Genomic DNA, 19,157 nt, shown 5'->3' on the forward strand with positions numbered 1-19,157 from the left:
TTTTTCTCTTACTGACAGAGACCCTACAAAAGGACTCTATATATTAGCTCTTAGGTACCTCATAAGGGAAAAGGAGCAGTTTTGTTCTTATAACAGAAGACAGGGAAGTGGAAAAACTGTTGGCTAACAGGCCCCCTTGGGTGAGGCTGGCCCCCCTCGCAGGTTCCTGGAGCTTGTTTACCGGTGATCTTCGTGGCTGGCATCCCCGCTAGTCCAGGGTAGATCTTGATAGGCGACATTTTCCAGCGTGGAAAATGTACACCCCCTCCCTTCTTGCATCCCAGCAAGGGAAAAGGAGATAGTCAGAAAGTCTATTTACATCTTGTTTATTTCTGACTTTACAGCACTACAGAAAACATGTCCGATCAGTTCAGACTTCTTCAAGCAAGAGACTCAAACTTCCTTTACATACACAACAGGAAGGTTTCATATTACACTCTTCACAAAGCTCTGAGAAGCCTGTGAACTTCCAGGAATATTCTTTCCCACTAGTCACATCATTTGATGTAAACAAGCTGCGTTGCTCTCATATACTGACAAAAACTTCATGCCAAAACACACTAAGTGGTGTCTCAGTGCTTTTCACAAGGAGAGCAGTAACCGCTGCTCTTTTAATCCTTTAGTCACAGGATTCAGTCTTTCAAGAGGTAGGTTGTTGGCCTCCTCTAACTATTCAGTTTCTGGATCAGTACTCCAGAACTCTGGCTTTTCCCCTCCTGTATGCACATGCAGTGATATCTTGGGTTACAGACGCTTCAGGTTACAGATGCTTCAGGTTACAGCCTCCGCTAACCCAGAAATAGTACGGTTAAGAACCTTGCTTCAGGATGAGAACAGAGATCATGCTCTGGCAGCATGGCGGCAGCAGGAGACCCCATTAGCTAAAGTGGTTCTTCAGGTTAAGAACAGTTTCAGGTTAAGAGTGGCCCTCCAGAATGAATTAAGTTCCCGAGGTACCACTGTACATAGTTACAGTTCAAATGTCTTCAGGGGAGGGGGGAGTTCTGACTGCTTGCTTAGGGCATCTTGTGAGCTTTTCTAAACACAATTCTGGGCTCAGAAACCTCCCTCCCCTCCCTCCATCCCTTTGATGCTTCTCATGGAGAGAAAGCTTAGGGTGTAACAAAAAGCTGGCTACTTCCAAAAAAACTCAAACACAGCTGTTTTGACAATGGAACTTCCCTGTACAAAGTTTACAACGCGTTGAACTGAAACACTTATTTGATGTGTATTGATCTAACCCTGCTTTGCAGGGTAGGACTCAAACCAATGGCTTCATGTTACAAGAAAGAAGTGTTGCAATATTGCCAAGGAGACAGAGGCATCAGGCAGCCTTCCACGTCGTCTCCGGACAATCTCCCGGTCTCCCGTTGGAACGGTGTGAGTCAATTAGCAACACGAGCCTCAGACACATTCCAAGACTCATGCACACCCTTTTCAGCAGTCTCCGCAATGGAAGATTCACCCAGAAGATCATATTTACAGCTTTATTCAACGTCGGTCAGAACAAAGGAAAAACATGACTGCTTGCATCCATGTCGAGGAAACAGCAAGAAAAAAAGCTATATACAAAACGGAAACTCCCAGTGAGCACAGTGCTGGGAGTAAACAGGCATGTGACACACAACAATCAGGCCTGACTCTTTTAAGGTGGAACAGAAACTATATCCTAACAAGAAGATTCCGAAATAAACACACAGAAAAACTTTCTGACAGCAAGAGCTGTTTGACAGTGGAACAATCTCCCTTGGAATGGTCTCCCCAAAAGCTAGCTACTTCCAAAAAAAACCATGAAGCTGTTTTTACACTGGATTTTTATAGAAAAGCCTCTGGTTTTTTAAATAAAAGTTATTTTAAACTTTTTTTTATGTATGCAACAACAGCTGCACAAATGCTGTTAGCCCAGAGTTAGAAAGAAGATAAAGTCCCTAATAGAGAAGAATGCCAAATTAAACTGTTGGACTATGCCGAAATGGGAAAATTGACTGCAAAGCTCAGCAACCAAGAAGACCAAAACTTCAATAAGGAATTGGAAAAATGTATAATTTATCTTGGAGACTACTGTAAGTAGTTGAAAACATTAGCAGGATTGTAATGTAACGAGAACTATGGAGACAATGGAGTTATAAAAAACATGGATTACAGATAAAGATGCAGTAGAAAAGGTTTAATAACAGAACCCATGGAGGGAAAGGTGGAAAGTCCAGAGATTTGGAGGAATCTTAATTGTGGGTGTGTGTTGTGGTATTACTATAATTTTATATTGGTAAAACCAACTGAAAATTATTTTAAAAAGAAAAAGAAAAAAGGATAGTGAAAGTCAGGGGAACGTCTGTTTTAAGCTTCTCCCTCTTTCATTTGCGTGGACAAGCGGAGTCCCCAGATCCTGAGTGGTCCCCACCCCCGTCATGTGGAATAACGACTCAAGACAACGTGCTATGGGATTAAATTGGCCACAACTATATAAAATTTCAAGTGTGGGTAGACCTTGGCTCAGGCATTGGGCGTTCTCCCTCCCCAGTCCCCAGCCGGGGACCTATGGAGCATCAGGGTTATCCAGTGGGGGGGGATGGGCCAGCTCTGGAGAACATATGTTCAAGCAGAGATAGCCGCCCCCGTTACGCCGCCGCCGCAGGGGAGAGCAATGATGACCTTTCGGCGTACAGTCAAACCCTCCCTTCAGAAACCCCTTTAATGGGGAACCCTGGTATCACTGCCGCAAAGAGGAAGATGGAAAGGATTCCGCCCAAGGCCTGGTACCGCCAAAGTTGTGACATTTTGCTACGGGAAAGGCGAAACCTGCCAATGCAGGGAAATTCCTTTCTGGCCCTTTAACAGCGACCTTAATGTAGCAGCGCCCGCATACCTGTGAAGAAAAGTTAACCTGCAAAATAAGACATTAACTGAGGGTCAGTAGGGTGGGAGAAGCTCTGGAGCCAAGTGAGGATTCCCAGGTAAGATCCTCCCTCTATTGTGTGGGCAGGTAATCCCTCCCCTACCTGGCCTGGTCTCCTTGGCAACGCCTCCCCCAGGTGGGATTGGACAACTGACTGAGGTAGGCGGAGACCTCCAGGTATCCCACCTGAGGGAAGGCAAAGCCAAGCCTATGCTGATGGAGCCGCTCCAGATCCAGGGGCTGCGCGCGTCCATGCAAAGGGTGCCCCCCGTTTTAAGCGGGAAGCGGTCATTCTTAGCTGTGATAAAGGATGTGAAGCCTTCAAATATTCCATAGTGCCTCCAAACAATGTATTTCACTCCTGATACCATGTCTTGTCCTCAGCATGAAGTTCTGGGTTCAATGTACTGATTTAGAAGAGATATTTTATTAACAAGCATACATGTAGTAGTAATAATAATAATAATAATAATAATAATAATAATAATAATAATAATAATATTTATTTGTACCCCGCCCATCTGGTTGGGTTTCCTCAGCCACTCTGGGCGGCTTCCAACAAAGATGAAAAATACACTAAAATGTCACATATTAAAAACTTCCCTGAACAGGGCTGCCTTCATTTTTTTTTAAAAAAGGAATATTTATTAAAATTTCAAAAAGTTACAAAAGTAAGAAAAAGATAATAAAACAAAAATTTACAAAAAACATTTAAAAACAAATCAATTTTTCCATAACTTATCTTTCATTTACTTGTTTCCTTGACCTCCTCACACCTCCCTTTTTTGTATTCTAGTTCAATTAGTTAATTCAGCAAATCTTTTCCATCTTTGTTTTTATCTTAGTCATTTATCTTAATATATTGTACCTTTACATTCTCACCTGTTGACAACCCATGTTTACATACTCCTTTATAACATTACTTCTAAAACCACATAACTTCATTCTAGCATCCTTCTAACATTCCTTAATTTTACAATGTTTCTGTAGATAGTCTTTAAATTTCTTCCAGTCTTCTTCCACCGATTCTTCTCCCTGGTCTCGGATTTTGCCAGTCATTTCCGCCAGTTCCATATAGTCCATTACCTTCATCTGCCATTCTTCCTTGGTTGGTAAATCTTGTGTCTTCCAATACTTTGTGATGAGTATTCTTGCTGCTGCTGTAGCATACATAAAAAAGGTTCTGTCCCTCTTTGGCACCAATTGGCCGACCATGCCCAGGAGAAAGGCCTCTGGTTTCTTCAGAAAGGTATACAGTATTTAAATACCTTTTTCATTTCATTATAGATCATCTCCCAGAAAGCCTTAATCCTTGGGCACGTCCACCGAAGGTGAAAGAATGTACCTTCGGTCTCTTTACATTTCCAGCATTTATTATCAGGCAAATGATTTTTTTTTTGCAAGCTTGACTGGTGTCATGTACCACCTGTATATCATTTTCATAATATTCTCTCTTAAGGCATTACATGCCATAAATTTCATACCTGTGGTCCATAACTGTTTTCAGTCAGCCAACATAATGTTATGTCCAACATCTTGTGCCCATTTAATCATAGCAGATTTCACCATTTCATCCTGAGTGTTCCATTTCAACAGCAAGTTATACATTCTTGACAGGATCTTAGTTTTGGGATCTAACAGTTCTGTTTCCAATTTTGATTTTTCCACCTGGAAGCCAATTTTCTTCTCCAAATTGTATGCCTCCATTATTTGATAATAATGAAGCCAATCTCGCACTTTGTCTTTTAGTTTTTCAAAGCTCTGCAATTTCAATTTATCTCCCTCTTGTTCCAGAATTTCCCAATATTTCGGCCATTTGGCCTCCATACTGAGCTTGTTCTGAGCCTTCGCTTCCATCGGTGACAACCACCTTGGGGTTTTATTTTCAAGTAGGTCTTTATATCTTGTCCAGACATTAAACAATGCTTTCCTGACAATATGGTTTTTAAATGCTTTATGTGCTTTGACCTTGTCATACCACAGATATGCATGCCACCCAAATACATTGTTGAAACCTTCTAAGTCCAAAATGTCTGTGTTTTCAAGAAGCAGCCATTCTCTCAGCCAGCAAAATGCGGCTGATTCATAGTAAAGTTTAAGGTCTGGCAGGGCAAATCCACCTCTTTCTTTTGCGTCTGTTAGTATTTTAAATTTTATTCTGGGCTTCGTGCCCTGCCAGATGAATCTAGAAATATCTCTCTGCCACTTCTTGAAACAGTCCATTTTATCCAAAATTTGCAATGTTTGAAACAGAAACAACATTCTTGGCAATACATTCATTTTTATCACAGCGATACGGCCCAGCAATGAAAGCTTCAGATTTGACCATATTTCTAGGTCCTTTTTCACTTCCATCCAACATTTTTCATAGTTATCTTTGAATAAATTCACATTCTTGGAAGTCATATTAACCCCCAGGTATTTCACTTTCTTAACCAATGTTAATCCGGTCTCCTTCTGAAACCTCTCTCTCTCAATCTCTGTTAGATTTTTCTCTAAAACCTTAGTTTTTAACTTGTTCAACTTAAATACCACAACCTGACCAAATTCTTGAATCAGATCCAATACTCTTTTAGTACTAGATTCTGGTTCCTGTAATGTCAATATTAGATCATCAGCAAATGCTTTCAATTTGTACTGTTTAGCTCCGACTTGTATTCCTTTAACCAATTGGTCCCTTCTAATCATATTTAAAAGAACCTCCAGGACCGATATAAAAAGTAGTGGGGAAATTGGGCAACCTTGTCATGTTCCTTTCTCTATCTTAAATTCCTCCGTCACTACATTATTGACAATTAATTTAGCCTTTTGTTCTGAATATATTGTACCTATAACATTTCCAAAACCTTGACCAACCCTTCCCCTGTAGGTTCTTCTTCACGAAGCTCCAAGAAATATTGTCAAAAGCTTTCTCCGCATCTACAAAAATCAAAACTGCTTTGGTATTAATATTCACTTGTAGTTTTTCTAAAATATTAATTATGTTTCTCGTATTATCAGACAAGTGTTTGCCCGGGAGAAAGCCTGCTTGATCTTTATGTACCATATTTTTTGCTCTATAACACGCACCTGACCATAACACGCACATCGTTTTTAGAGGAGGAAAACAAGGGAAAAAACATTCTGAATGAAACAGTGGATGTGTCATTTTTTTGCTTCATGCTGTGGGCACAGACATGTGATCTGATGATGAATTTGGGGTGACCCAATGCAAAAATCCTGAGAATCCCTGTGGATCCATGCTTTGTAACCACGTTTTTGCACCATTGCAGCCCCAGGCAACAGTGGGTGCGTGATTTTTGGGGGGCAGGCTGTAGCCATGGACATGCTATGTGATCTGATGGTGAATTTGGGGTGATCCAATGCAAAGATCCTGAGGATCCATGTGGATCCATGCTTTTAAACCACATTTTTGCACCATTGCAGCCCCGGGCAACAGTGGGTGCGTGATTTTTGGGGGGCAGGCTGTAGCCATGGACATGCTATGTGATCTGATGGTGAATTTGGGTTGACCCAATGCAAAGATCCTGAGGATCCATGTGGATCCATGCTTTTTAACCACATTTTAAGTGGGGAGAGAAGGAAAAACACAGAACGGACAAGGAGCAGGAGAGGGGTGTGCAGAGAAGCAGCTGGCTAAGAATGCAGGAGAGGGGTATAACAGGAGGGAGGAAAGGAAGGCAAAAGTTTTCCCTCACCTACCCACCCAAGCCAGCCAGCTCTCTCTCTCTCTCTCTCTCTCTCTCTCTCTCTCCCTCCTGCATGTTTTCAGCAGCACCGGAGCACAGAGACGACACTCTGCTTTCCCCTCTGCTTGCCTGGAGGGGAGGGGCTTTCCCTGCTCTTTGTTCCGTTTGAGCAAACACAGCAAGGAAACAGAGGTGGGTGGGCAGTAAGACCCTGAGGCAGAATGCAGGAAAGCAGCCGCTTCCTCTTTTCAGGTTTCCCTTCTCCGAGACGCGCAATTTGATTTTTGCCTGATTTTTTTTGCCTCCCCTCGCGCCATTTGGCTCCAGGGACCACACATTCGCTCAATAACAGGCACAGACATTTCCCCTTCCTTTTTAGGAGAAAAAATCTGCGTGTTATAGAGGGAAAAATACGGTATCTCTTCTACTAGTACTTTTTAAAAATCTTTTAGCTAAAATATCTGCAAAGATTTTGTAATCCACATTGAGCAGAGATATGGGGCGGTAATTCTTAAGCTGTGTCTTCTCAGACTCTGTTTTCGGTATAAGTGTAATATAGGCTTCCTTCCACGACTCTGGTGCTTTTTTCCCTTCCAAAATTTCATTACAAACTTCCTTTAATGGTTGTATTAACCATTCCTTCAGGGATCTATAATATCTTGAAGTTAAACCATCTGGCCCTGGAGATTTGCCCAATTGCATGTTCTGAATGGCACCTTCTACCTCCTACTCGGTTATTTTATAATTCAACATTAGCTTGTTTCCTTGAGAGATTTTTTGCAATCCATTTGTTTCCAAAAATTGATCAATGTCAATTTCTTTCTGTGTCCCTTGTGTATATAGTTGTTTAAAGTACCTCTGGAAGCACTTTCTAATCTCCACTGGATTCTGTATATTCTTTCCTTCCAAATTTGTAACAGTATTGAGTTTTTGTCTTTTTTTCATTTGCCACGCCAGCAATTTCTGACATTTGTTTGCCGACTCAAATGTTTTCTGTCTCATCTGTTTAATTTTCCATTCTATTTCCTGATTCATCATTTTCATATACTGTACTTGATGTAACTTTATTTCTCTCAAAATCTCCTGCGACTTTGGTTTTGCTCTCAGTTTCTTCTCACCTTTCTTTATTTGCTCCAAAATTTTATCTTTTTTCTCATTTTGAGCTCTCTTCTTTATTGCATTCTGTTGTATCAAAAACCCTCTCATAACTGCTTTGCTTGCGTCCCAGATTACTCTTTTTTCAACGGTAGTATTTATATTTATCTCAAAATAATCTGTCACGGCCACCCAGGACGGGTCCCAGCTCACAAGAGACCTCACTCCGTTGCAGCTTATTTACAGGAAAAGTTTATTGAAGATTTCTGCTTCTCATACAGTTCAGCATTGTGGCCGTACGTCTGCCACGTTAGACCGCTGAAGTCCCCTCTGACTCCTCCCCTCTTCCGCACCAACTTAATAGCCTGGCTCTAGACCACCTCTTCCTCTCCTTTCTTTTCCGCAGGGTCTTCCTGCCCCCCTGGGTTCCCTCTCTCCGTGACTCGCCTGAGGCTGAATCCTCTGCCGCCTCTTCCCCCCTCTTTCTGGCTTTAGGGCCGGGCTCCTCCCCTGAGCTCTCTCCACTTCCGCGCGCCTCTACGTTTGAACTTGGCGCGCGTACGTTGCTGCTGACCTTTCTTTCGACCGCTACACCACCCCCTGTTCTGCTCTCCACCCTTTCCGGCTGAACACCCTGCTCCAACCCCCTCTCTCTGTTCTCTCCTAATCCTGCTCCCTCCGAGAGGCTGACGACTCCACCCCCTTTACTCCGTTCCGGCTGAGACGTCTCTTGCTTCCTCTGTCTTCCACTGGGCTCCTCTCCGCTTCTCCCTTCTCCTCCCCTTTGCTTGATTAAGGTAACCCCCTTTTGAGAATCCTCTGACTCGCTGCTCAGACTCGTGGATTCCCTCAGAATTCCGTCATCTTCTTCCTCATCCTTCTGCCCCTCCTCCCACTCGCTCTCCGTCTCCTCTGTCATCTCCTCCTCTCTCCCAGAAACCCTGACATCCATCCCCCCCTCGAAGCCCCCCCTTCCCCCCTCCCGCTCGCCGGGGACCGGTTGTGGAAACTGCGGCTCTTCGGGGGTAGGCTCAGGATACAGGTCGTCTACGTCAATGTTCTCTGCTGGCAGTTCTGTGTATGTGTATTCGAAGTCGGGTTCTTCCCCCAAATGCTTCTCAGTCTCTGCTTCCATCGCTACTTCCTCCGGTGCTGCCCGCCAAGGACCTATCAGCCACCTCTTACGCCATTCCTCCTCTGGCTGCTCCTCCCACCAATAAGGGGTTTCCGTGTCCACCCCCGAGCACGATCCCCTGGGCGGGCTTGATTCTGGTGTTCTTTCCTCGGGGGAAGAGAAACCCCTGAACGTGCTATCTGACAATGTGGGTGTGAAAAGCCAGTCATCAAAGTACTCAGCTGGCATGGGTCTATGTGGGAAAAGTGCATGGAACTCTTCTTTCAAAAGGGGTTCGTCTAACTCGTAGCCTGGCACCCAACTATTAGCAGCGGCTGGTGTGCCCTCCCTGGCGAGAAAATATTCAACTCCCTCCTCCCCCCATCTCGAGTCCAGTATCTCTGTGACCTCGTTAAGAGGTTCTGGTCTTGGCGATTCCCCCCTCTCAGGCGCCCTCCTACGTGGCTCTGGGGGTGCTCCTGACTCTTGAAACCTGTGTGGGGTTTTGTAGGGAGTGAGCACCGACCTATGAAAGACCGGGTGCACCCTGGAACCTTCCGGAAGGGCTAGACGAAAAGCCACCGGATTGATCTTAGCCTCAACTTGATATGGCCCTAGCTGCCTGTGTCCTAACTTCTTCTTGGCCAATGACCTGGCCGGCATCGCGTGGGCTGCTAACCACACCCAGTCCCCAACCTGGATGTCCTCTCCCGCCCTCCTGTGCTTATCGGCCTGCACCTTATACGCCTGTTTTGCCAGCTCCAAATGTCTCCGCAGCTCCTCGTGCACCTCTTGCAACTCCGCTGCAAACTGGTCGGCATCTTGAGGCCCCCCCCCTCCTGGTGCCGCAAATCTCGGGAAGGTTCTGGGATGACGGCCATTGTTCGCGAAGAAAGGCGTCACCCCGGTGGATGCGTGTTTCGTGTTGTTGTAGGCGAATTCAGCCATCGGCAGATAGTCCACCCACGCCGCAGGTCGCTGGTTGGCGTAGCACCGCAGGTACTGCTGCATGATCGCGTTGACCCTCTCCGCTTGACCGTTGGTTTGTGGATGCCTCGCCGATGTCAGGTTGATTTTGACGTGCAAGATGCCCAGAAGCTTTCGCCAGAAAGTGGAAACAAACTGGCGCCCCCTGTCGGACAAGACGGACTGCGGAAGTCCATGCACTCTGAAGACGTGATCGATGAAGAGCTTTGCGGTCTGTTCTGCCGTCGCCACCTTGGCACAAGGGATGAAGTGCGCCATCTTGGTGAACAAGTCCACCACCACTAACACCGCCGTCTTACCTCTGGAGCTGGGCAGGTCTGTAACAAAGTCCAACGCTACCCTCTCCCACGGTTGCTGCGGTGTCTCCAGCGGTTCTAGCAATCCCGCTTGCTTCTGGTGCACTGGTTTGGACCTCTGGCAGATATCACACCTGGCGACGTAGTCCGCCACCTCTCCTCTCATCTGGGGCCACCAAAAGTCTCTAGCCACCAACTCCATCGTCTTCTCTTTGCCGAAATGGCCTGCACTAGGGGCGTCATGCAACTGTTGCAGCACCTTGGCTCGAAGATCGTCGGTGGGCACGTAAAGGGCACCCTTACGAGTCAAAAGTCCATCATGCAATTGAAACTCATCGTTGCGTCGCGACCCTCCGCGTAGCTCCTCCATCTTAGACTGTGCAAACTGATCCCTTTGCAACGCGCGTCGCACCGCGTCCAGGTCGACTGCGATGGTAGCGCACGTCCACGCCTGCGGTGCGAAAATGTGCTTTGCTGCGATTGGAGCTGCTTCCTCCTCACAGAAAACCTCCAAGAATTCCTGGTACTTGTGAGGCACTGTTTGCACCATACCCAGATGCAACGGCTGCTCAGCTTCTCCTCCCTGATCGGTCTGAAAGCAATGCTGAGCACAATACGATGAACAAAAGTTGATCTGCCTCTGGTACCACGCAACCGCGGGACTGTGCCTCTCCAGCCAACTCATGCCTAACACGATGGGTGTGTCCGATAAGTGGGTGACATTGAAACTAATAAGCTCTCGATGGTTGCCAATCTGCATCATCATGGGAGGGGTTTGCTGCACCACTTGCCCCCCCAGCAACTTCCTGCCGTCCACCGTGACCACGTTCAGAGGCGTCGTTGCAGGCAGGAGCGCCATGTTGTGCTGCTTAACGAACTGCAGTCCCATGAAGTCGGCGTTGCTTCCCGAATCGATCGTTATTGGAACCTCGAGGAGTCTCCCATCAGGCAACTGGAGTGTTGCTGTGAGCAGAACTGCCGGTTTGGGAGGCAAAGGGTCCACGCTCTGCAGTGATGCTGGGGGCTTGTCTACAGATCCGCCTGGCTGAGCCCCAGTAGCTCTGCTTCCAGCCAGGCACTGTCGTTTCCCTGAAGCTGCTCCCCTGGTTGCACCTCTGCTGTTACAGTTGCCAGCGCTGCAGTGTGCTTCTGGAGCCTCTGGGGGCACTCTTTCGCCATATGGTGCGCACTGTCACAGATGTAACACTTCCTGGTTCCTCTAGGAGGCTTCGCTTTGGCTGCACCAGGGACAGGGCTCTGGGATGGCTTCTGAGCCCTAGCACCACCAATCTCCATTGGCTCCTCGCTGTCCTTCCCCATTGGCGAGGGGTGCGCACGGCTGAAGTCCCTGTGCACAAAAGGGAGAGTCCTTGCTTGCGCACGCGCTTGGGGCCCGTCCTCCTCGTGCCACGGACGCCCCTCATGTCGAATTCCAATAGCTAAAGCCCGTTGCACCACGTCTTCTAGGGTCTGGGGTCTGTCCCCCCTAGCGATCTCATCCTTGATGGGGGGGCTCAATCCCTCCCAAAAAAGATCTCTGACCGGTTTACTGTCCTTTGGCCAATCTAAGGCGGTGAGCAATGCAAAAAATTTAGAGTGGTATTGGCGCACAGTCGCTTTCCCCTGCCTCAGCCCGTGCATTTGACGGCGCGCAATGTCCACATCCACAGAGGATTGAAAACAAGAATCCATCGCTTTGATGAACGCAGTTGAATCGCGACGGGCCGGTCCATCTTCGCGCCACAAATTGCGTAGCCAAGCCCTGGCCTCCCCATGCAGGTGCGAAACAATGAACCCCACTCTCTCCTCCTCATCTTTAAAATCGTGACGGAGTAAGTGCAGTGCATATACAACGTCCGCCCTGAAATTGGGATAGTCTTGCAAGTTGCCATTAAAATGCGGAACTAGGGCACCCCCCCTCCGTCCAAGCGCAATGCCCTCCGCTCTGGATCCTGGGGCCCCCGCCTTGTCCGCGCGCTCCCACCTTGCCTGCAAATCCTGGCACGTCTTCTCCAAGTCATCATTCTTCTTCTGCGAAGCAATGACTGCCGATGTGAGAGCGGTAACCTGATTCTGCAATGCAACCAGCTGCTCCTCAGCGCTCATGGCTGCTCCCGTTCGTGAGCTTCGCAAAAAAAAATTTTTGCTTTCAGAGAGGGGACTTACTGTCACGGCCACCCAGGACGGGTCCCAGCTCACAAGAGACCTCACTCCGTTGCAGCTTATTTACAGGAAAAGTTTATTGAAGATTTCTGCTTCTCATACAGTTCAGCATTGTGGCCGTACGTCTGCCACGTTAGACCGCTGAAGTCCCCTCTGACTCCTCCCCTCTTCCGCACCAACTTAATAGCCTGGCTCTAGACCACCTCTTCCTCTCCTTTCTTTTCCGCAGGGTCTTCCTGCCCCCCTGGGTTCCCTCTCTCCGTGACTCGCCTGAGGCTGAATCCTCTGCCGCCTCTTCCCCCCTCTTTCTGGCTTTAGGGCCGGGCTCCTCCCCTGAGCTCTCTCCACTTCCGCGCGCCTCTACGTTTGAACTTGGCGCGCGTACGTTGCTGCTGACCTTTCTTTCGACCGCTACACCACCCCCTGTTCTGCTCTCCACCCTTTCCGGCTGAACACCCTGCTCCAACCCCCTCTCTCTGTTCTCTCCTAATCCTGCTCCCTCCGAGAGGCTGACGACTCCACCCCCTTTACTCCGTTCCGGCTGAGACGTCTCTTGCTTCCTCTGTCTTCCACTGGGCTCCTCTCCGCTTCTCCCTTCTCCTCCCCTTTGCTTGATTAAGGTAACCCCCTTTTGAGAATCCTCTGACTCGCTGCTCAGACTCGTGGATTCCCTCAGAATTCCGTCATCTTCTTCCTCATCCTTCTGCCCCTCCTCCCACTCGCTCTCCGTCTCCTCTGTCATCTCCTCCTCTCTCCCAGAAACCCTGACATAATCTCTCAAGGTTTTCTGCACCTTCTTGGTCACTTCTTCATTTCTAAACAAAGTGTCATTCATCCTCCATCTAAAGGAGCCAATTGCTGTTAGTTTCATCTCCATCTTCACAGCATTATGGTCGGAGAAAGTTTTAGGGCAAATTTCCACTTTTTCTTGTCTTCGGAGCCAGTCCTCTAGTTACCCAAATTTGGTCAATTCTTGTCCATGTCATTTTGACTTCAGAGAAGAAGGTTCCTTCTCTGCCCAAGGGGTTCTTTACTCTCCAAATGTCAACTAAGTCCATATTGTCAGTCATATCAAAAAAAGTTTTTGGTAGTCTGCCATCCTTGGTAACTACCTGTCTCTGTGCCTTGTCCATTTTTGTAGACACCACTCCATTCAAATCTCCCATCAAGATCATATTGTAATCCATATAGTCCATCAAAGTCTCATGTAACTGATTTTCCCTCATTTGGTGCATAAACGCCTACTATCAGGAATTTCTCTCCTTGTATTTGAATCTCAATTGCCACAAATCTTCCTTGGTCATCTTTAAATATAAATTTCGGTGATAGGCTCTCCTTTGCATAAATTACCACTCCTCTTTTTTTAACTTTGTCTGATGAAATAAATTCTTGACCCAATCTTTTATTGCTCAATACTTTCCTATGGAGCCTTATCACATGTGTTTCCTGTAGCCAAATCGAGTCCAGTTGTTCCTTTTTTAATAAATGAAAGACTCTTCCCCTTTTTTGGGGGGAGTTGAGTCCATTAACATTCCAGCTTAGTAGTTGAAGTGCCATGATGTAATTACTCTGATTTTCCTCCAACCGCGCCAAGTGCTTGCTCTTGTTCTGTCGGTGGTATTAATGTTACTTTCTCTGGACAGTCCAATCCAAAGGATAATCTTGCTATGTCTAGTATTCCTCTTTTTGGTGATCCTCTGTCCTGTGCTTTTTGTTCTAATCCTCTGTCCAGTGATTTTCTGTCCAATACTCCTGGCTCTTCTCCCAGTCCTTTCTGCAGGTCTTCTCTGTAGTCTTTCAGAAATTTTTCTTTATCCTCTACTGATCTTATTTTTATCTTTCTTCCTTTAAAGCTAAAAGATAGGCCTTAGGGGAAACACCCAGCCCAAACATCCTGATGATCTCTCCCAGTGGCTGCATGTAAATGTTGAAAAGCATGGGGGAGAGGACAGAACCCTAAGGCACCCCACAAGTGAGAGCCCAGGAGTCTGAACACTCATCCCCCCCCCACTTTCTGAACACGGCCCAGGAGGAAGGAGCGGAACCACTGTATGACAGTGCCCCCAGCTCCCCAGCCCCTCCAGAATTTGCCCATTCTCGTCCATTTTAGTTCACTGATGCCCAGGATGTCAATATTTATTCTTGCCATCTCATTTTTGACCACATCCAACTTACCCAGGTTCTTGTTTCTTACATTCCAGATCCCTATGCAATTTTTTTTAAGCATTGGACTTTCCTTTTGCTTCCAGGCATATCCGTAACTGAGCGACCTTTCGACTTGTCCTCCACTCTTCCTCAGTAGCATGTTGTACGCCTTCTGACCTGAGGGGCTCATCTTCCAGCGTCATAACTTTTATGTGCCTGTTGTCTTTGCCCATGGAGTTTTCTTGGCGGGGATACTGGAGTGGCTTACTGGTTCCTGCTCCAGGTAGGTTACATTTGGTCAAAACTCTCCACTATAATCTGTCCATCTTGGGTGGCCCTGCACGGCGTAGCTCATAGCTTCTCTGAGTTATTCAAGCCCCTTCACCATGGCAAGGCAGTGATCCATGAAGGGGGATGGTATTATTATTATTATTATTATTATTTCAAATCTTGGTTGTCAAACATAAACTGTTCAACTGAGGCACGGCTTCCGTTTGGTTGCAGGTGCTTCCTGCACTAAATTGGAGGCTGCGTTGGACATTCGCTTCCAGAAAACATTAAGAAAACAGAGCATTTACTTCTGGGTTTTTTAGCATTTGGGAGCCAAAACATTCCAAAATGGAGGCATTTGAGATCTGAGGTTTGACTGTATTTATGATTACATTTACATTCCACTCATCCTCCCAGAGGAACCGAGGGCTGAAAAGAAGCAAAACTAAGAAAGATCTAAACTGAAAAGCTTATTGGAAGGGGATATATTGATCTCAAGTTGTATAGGCTGTTTGTTCAACCAGCACCTTGAACTTAGCTGATTGTCACCCAGTGGCATAACATGCTGGCTATGTCCTGCCCCCATGAGCAGTCAAGCCACTGCATTTTTTGCCAGACACTGTTTCAAGGGCAGCCCCAAATGCAGCACATTGCTATAATCAGCCTGGAGGTAACCAGCACATGGATGACAGTAGTTAAGCTATCCTGATCCAGAAACTACTTTAGCTGTCTTATTAGTCAAAGCTGCCTTGCTAGCTGAAGCTGGCAGAAGGCACTAAGGTCACCTGGGCCTCTAGCAGCTAAGATGGATCCAGGAGCACCTCTAGTCTATGAACCTGTTCTCTCAGGGGGAGTTGAACCCCTTTCATAGCAATAAACTGAACAATTGACTAGACTCCAACCACCATGCCCCCATTTTACCAGGATTCAGACTGATGTAGGCATCAAAGCCTTCAGCAGAAAGAACTTTGAGTTCAAGCTCTTCATCCAGCACTGAGGGCCAGGATAGTAAATGCATTACAATTGCAACAGGCAACAAACTTCTACCTGCAGTTGAATCGAACCACAGTGCAGTACAATTGCTAATTCCACAAAGCACTTGCTAGTTGCAATCCATCAGAGGTGCAACTTGAATAAAATATGAGGAAGGGGGCAAGTGAGCCCCACCTCACATAATCAGTGATGAGGATTGCTCTTTCAGAGGTCTGCCAGCACTGGCGATCTCTGGCATTGAATGTGTCTTCGGGTAAATATAAATCCTACATCCAGTCACTCTTCCCTGCGCGGACTTTTGCTGGGAAAGCTGACCTGGCAGGAGAGCAGAGTAGCAGCAGCGGTCCTGCATCCGTGTGAGAAAAGGGATAAATCACGTCCAGAGACAGTTCGTTCTTATCTCTAGTAGCGTTTATTTACAAAGCAGTAAAACCATCGGAAACCATCGGAAACTTCAGCCATTTTTCTCTGTGCTTCCCAAAACCACTGTCGCAGCTTCTGCTGCTGTGCTGCGTGTCAGCCAGAAGCGAAAGCAGATCTGAACGCAGACACACACTGTGACGCACTTCCCTGCGTCAAGCTCCTCCCAGATACAGGACACCACGGAGTTTTAACCCTGTTAGTTCCAAACTCCACAATGTGTTGGTCTTGTGTGGGGCACCAAGGAGAGCTTGGCTGTCTGGCTGGTGTACTGAAAACCCAGCACACCGGCAGCCACCCTGTCAGACCTGCTGGAGGTGGTGGCAGGCTAGGCCTTGGAATTCCCAAGCCTGTTGGTTTTGGGAGACTTCAACGTCCATGCCAATGATGCCCCCTCCTCACAGGCTCTGGACCTAATGACTTCCATGGCAACACTAGGGCTCTCCCAGTTTGTTTTGGGCCCCACTCATCAAACAGGCCACACGCTAGATTTGATCTTGGGTGCTGGCATAGATGTGATCATACTCCCCCCTGTGGAAGTGACATGATCTGATCACTGCACTCTGAAAGCCAAGATTGACTTCCCACTCCTCCCCTGCTCAGGTGGCGAGCCTATTTGGGCTCGCCCACGAAGGCTGATGGGTTCTAATAGATTCCGTCAGTTCTTGCAGGACTCTGCTCCTCCTGATGACTCATTACATGACCTTGTCGAGGACTGGAATAACCAGTTCTTGGCGTCCATCAATAAGATCGCGCCCAAGCGCCCTCTGCAACCCTGCTGAAACCGGGCCCCTTGGTTTACCTAGGAGCTCCGGAAAATGGAGCGGGATCTCAGACGGCTAGAGCGAGTATGGCGACAGACTCATGATGGGCCTTCAAGAACATCTTATAGGATGCTTATGAAATCTTACTTTGCAGCTTCCATTGCATCCGCTAGCTCTCGCCCGGCACAACTTTTTAGAATAATTAGGTCAATAACGTCCTTAGAAGGACAACCAAATTTAAGCATAAATTTGACTCACAGCTGTGAGGCGTTTGCGAACTTTTTTGCAGAGAAAGTCCTGTTGCTCCGCCATGACCTCCCTGCCAATTTAGATACAGTGACAGAACTGGAGGCCCCTCGACAGACTTCGGGTCCAGTGTTGGATCATTTCGATTGCGTACTCCCTGCTGATGTGGATAGATTCCTCTGAGCTGGTAGTCCCACCACTTGCCTCCTTGATCCATGCCTGTCTTGGCTGATTAGAGTGTGCCCAGATGTTGCACGGATCCCCCTGGTTGAAATTTTCAATTTGTCCCTTGGCATGGGGACATTCCCAGGGGAGCTGAAGGAAGCAGTGGTGTGTCTGCTCTTAAAGAAAACTTCACTAAATCCTTTAGATTTATCCAATTACTACCCAGTTTCAAGTCTTCCATATCTGAGTAAGGTAATTGAGAGAGCGGTTGCTGAACAGCTTCGTAGGTTTCTGGAGGAAACATCAGCTTTAGATCTATTTCAGTCCGGGATCCGTCCTGGTTTCGGGACCGAGACAGCTCTGGTCACCCTAACAGATGATGTCCGTAGACAACTGGATCGAGGCGGGTCAGGACCACTGATTCTCTTAGATTTGTCAGCAGCCTTCAACATGGTTGATCATGATCTTCTGGACCACCACCTCACCAACGTGGGGATACAGAGCATAGCCCGTAAATGGCTGTGCTCTTTTATCTCTGGTCAGGGACAGAGGGTGGTGCCAGGGAAGGAGATGTTCTCATGCCACTCCTTGGTGTGTGGAGTGCCACAGGGCGCAATCCTCTCCCCGAAGCTTTTTAACATCTTTATGCGCCCCCTTGCCCAGATTGTCCAGAGCTTTGGGCTGCGTTGTCACCAATATGCTGATGACAGTGCTATCTGCTGGTGGATGGCCACACCGACTCGGCCCCAGACACACTGACCAGATGCTTGGAAGCGGTGGCAGGGTGGTTTTGTGGGAGCCGTTTGAAACTAAATCCTCAGAGATATCAGCAGTACTCTCTGCTTATATGTGCTCAGTTATTAAAAACAATTAAGCAACAAGGAGTGTGATACCATGTGCAAATAGCCTTGGAATGTGATTGCAAGTCATGTAATACAATTGAACACTATAATCATTCTTATATGGGTCACACAAATGAGAGGGTGTTTGATGAATTGTAATTAGAATCCCAGCTATCTTACGACCAATTTTGTGACACAAATATTTGGGAAAGAATTTTTTACCAAATATTCATAAAATAAAAAATGAATATGAGAAAAGCCCCGCTGGATCACACCAAAATCCTCTCTTGTGCAAATAGAGGGATTACCTCTTTTCTCCCTTGAATAGTGCATAGAGCTAGAGGAGGAATTTGAAAGAGTGATAGTCTTTCCTGCTTCCTCTTTATGATCTATATGTATTGGATCCAACTTTTACCCAGACTCTTAGGAAAAGCCAAGTGTGCTTGTGTACAGTCTATTCCTCATCAGCAGAAGCGTGTAGAAACCTTTTTGAAATTATGATGTCCAGCGCCGAGGGCATTCTGGCGGTTCCCTCATTGTGAGAAGCAAAGTTACAGGGAAGCAGGCAGAGGGCCTTCTGGGTAGTGGCACCCGCCCTGTGGAACACCCTCCCATCAGATGTCGAAGAGATAAACAATTACCTGACATTCAGAAGACATCTTAAGGCAGTCCTGTTTAGGGAAGTTTTTAATGTGTGACATCTTAGTGTATTTTTGGTCTTTGTGGAAGCTGCCCAGGGTGGCTGGGGAAACCCAGCCAGATGGGCAGGGTACAAATTAAAAAAAAATTATTATTATTTGTCACGGCCACCCAGGATGGGTCCCAGCTCACAAGAGACCTTACTCCGTTGCAGTTTATTTACAGGAAAAGTTTATTGAAGATTTCTGCTTCTCATACAGTTCAGCATTGTGGCCGTACGTCTGTCACGTTAGACCGCTGAAGTCCCCTCTGACTCCTCCCCTCTTCCGCACCAACTTAATAGCCTGGCTCTAGACCACCTCTTCCTCTCCTTTCTTTTCCGCAGGGTCTTCCTGCCCCCCTGGGTTCCCTCTCTCCGTGACTCGCCTGAAGC

General features: G+C 47.0%; 1 pseudogene across 1 annotated transcript in view; it reads right to left on the minus strand.

The window, feature by feature from the left end:
• Positions 1–19,157, minus strand: part of LOC309370626 (cytochrome P450 2D28-like) — a 293,948-nt pseudogene that overhangs the window by 125,325 nt on the left and 149,466 nt on the right. The window lies entirely within an intron of this gene.

The sequence above is a fragment of the Podarcis melisellensis genome (genome assembly GCF_964234715.1).
Source record: "Podarcis melisellensis genome assembly, chromosome: 5".
In the NCBI taxonomy this organism is placed as follows: Eukaryota; Metazoa; Chordata; class Lepidosauria; order Squamata; family Lacertidae; genus Podarcis; species Podarcis melisellensis.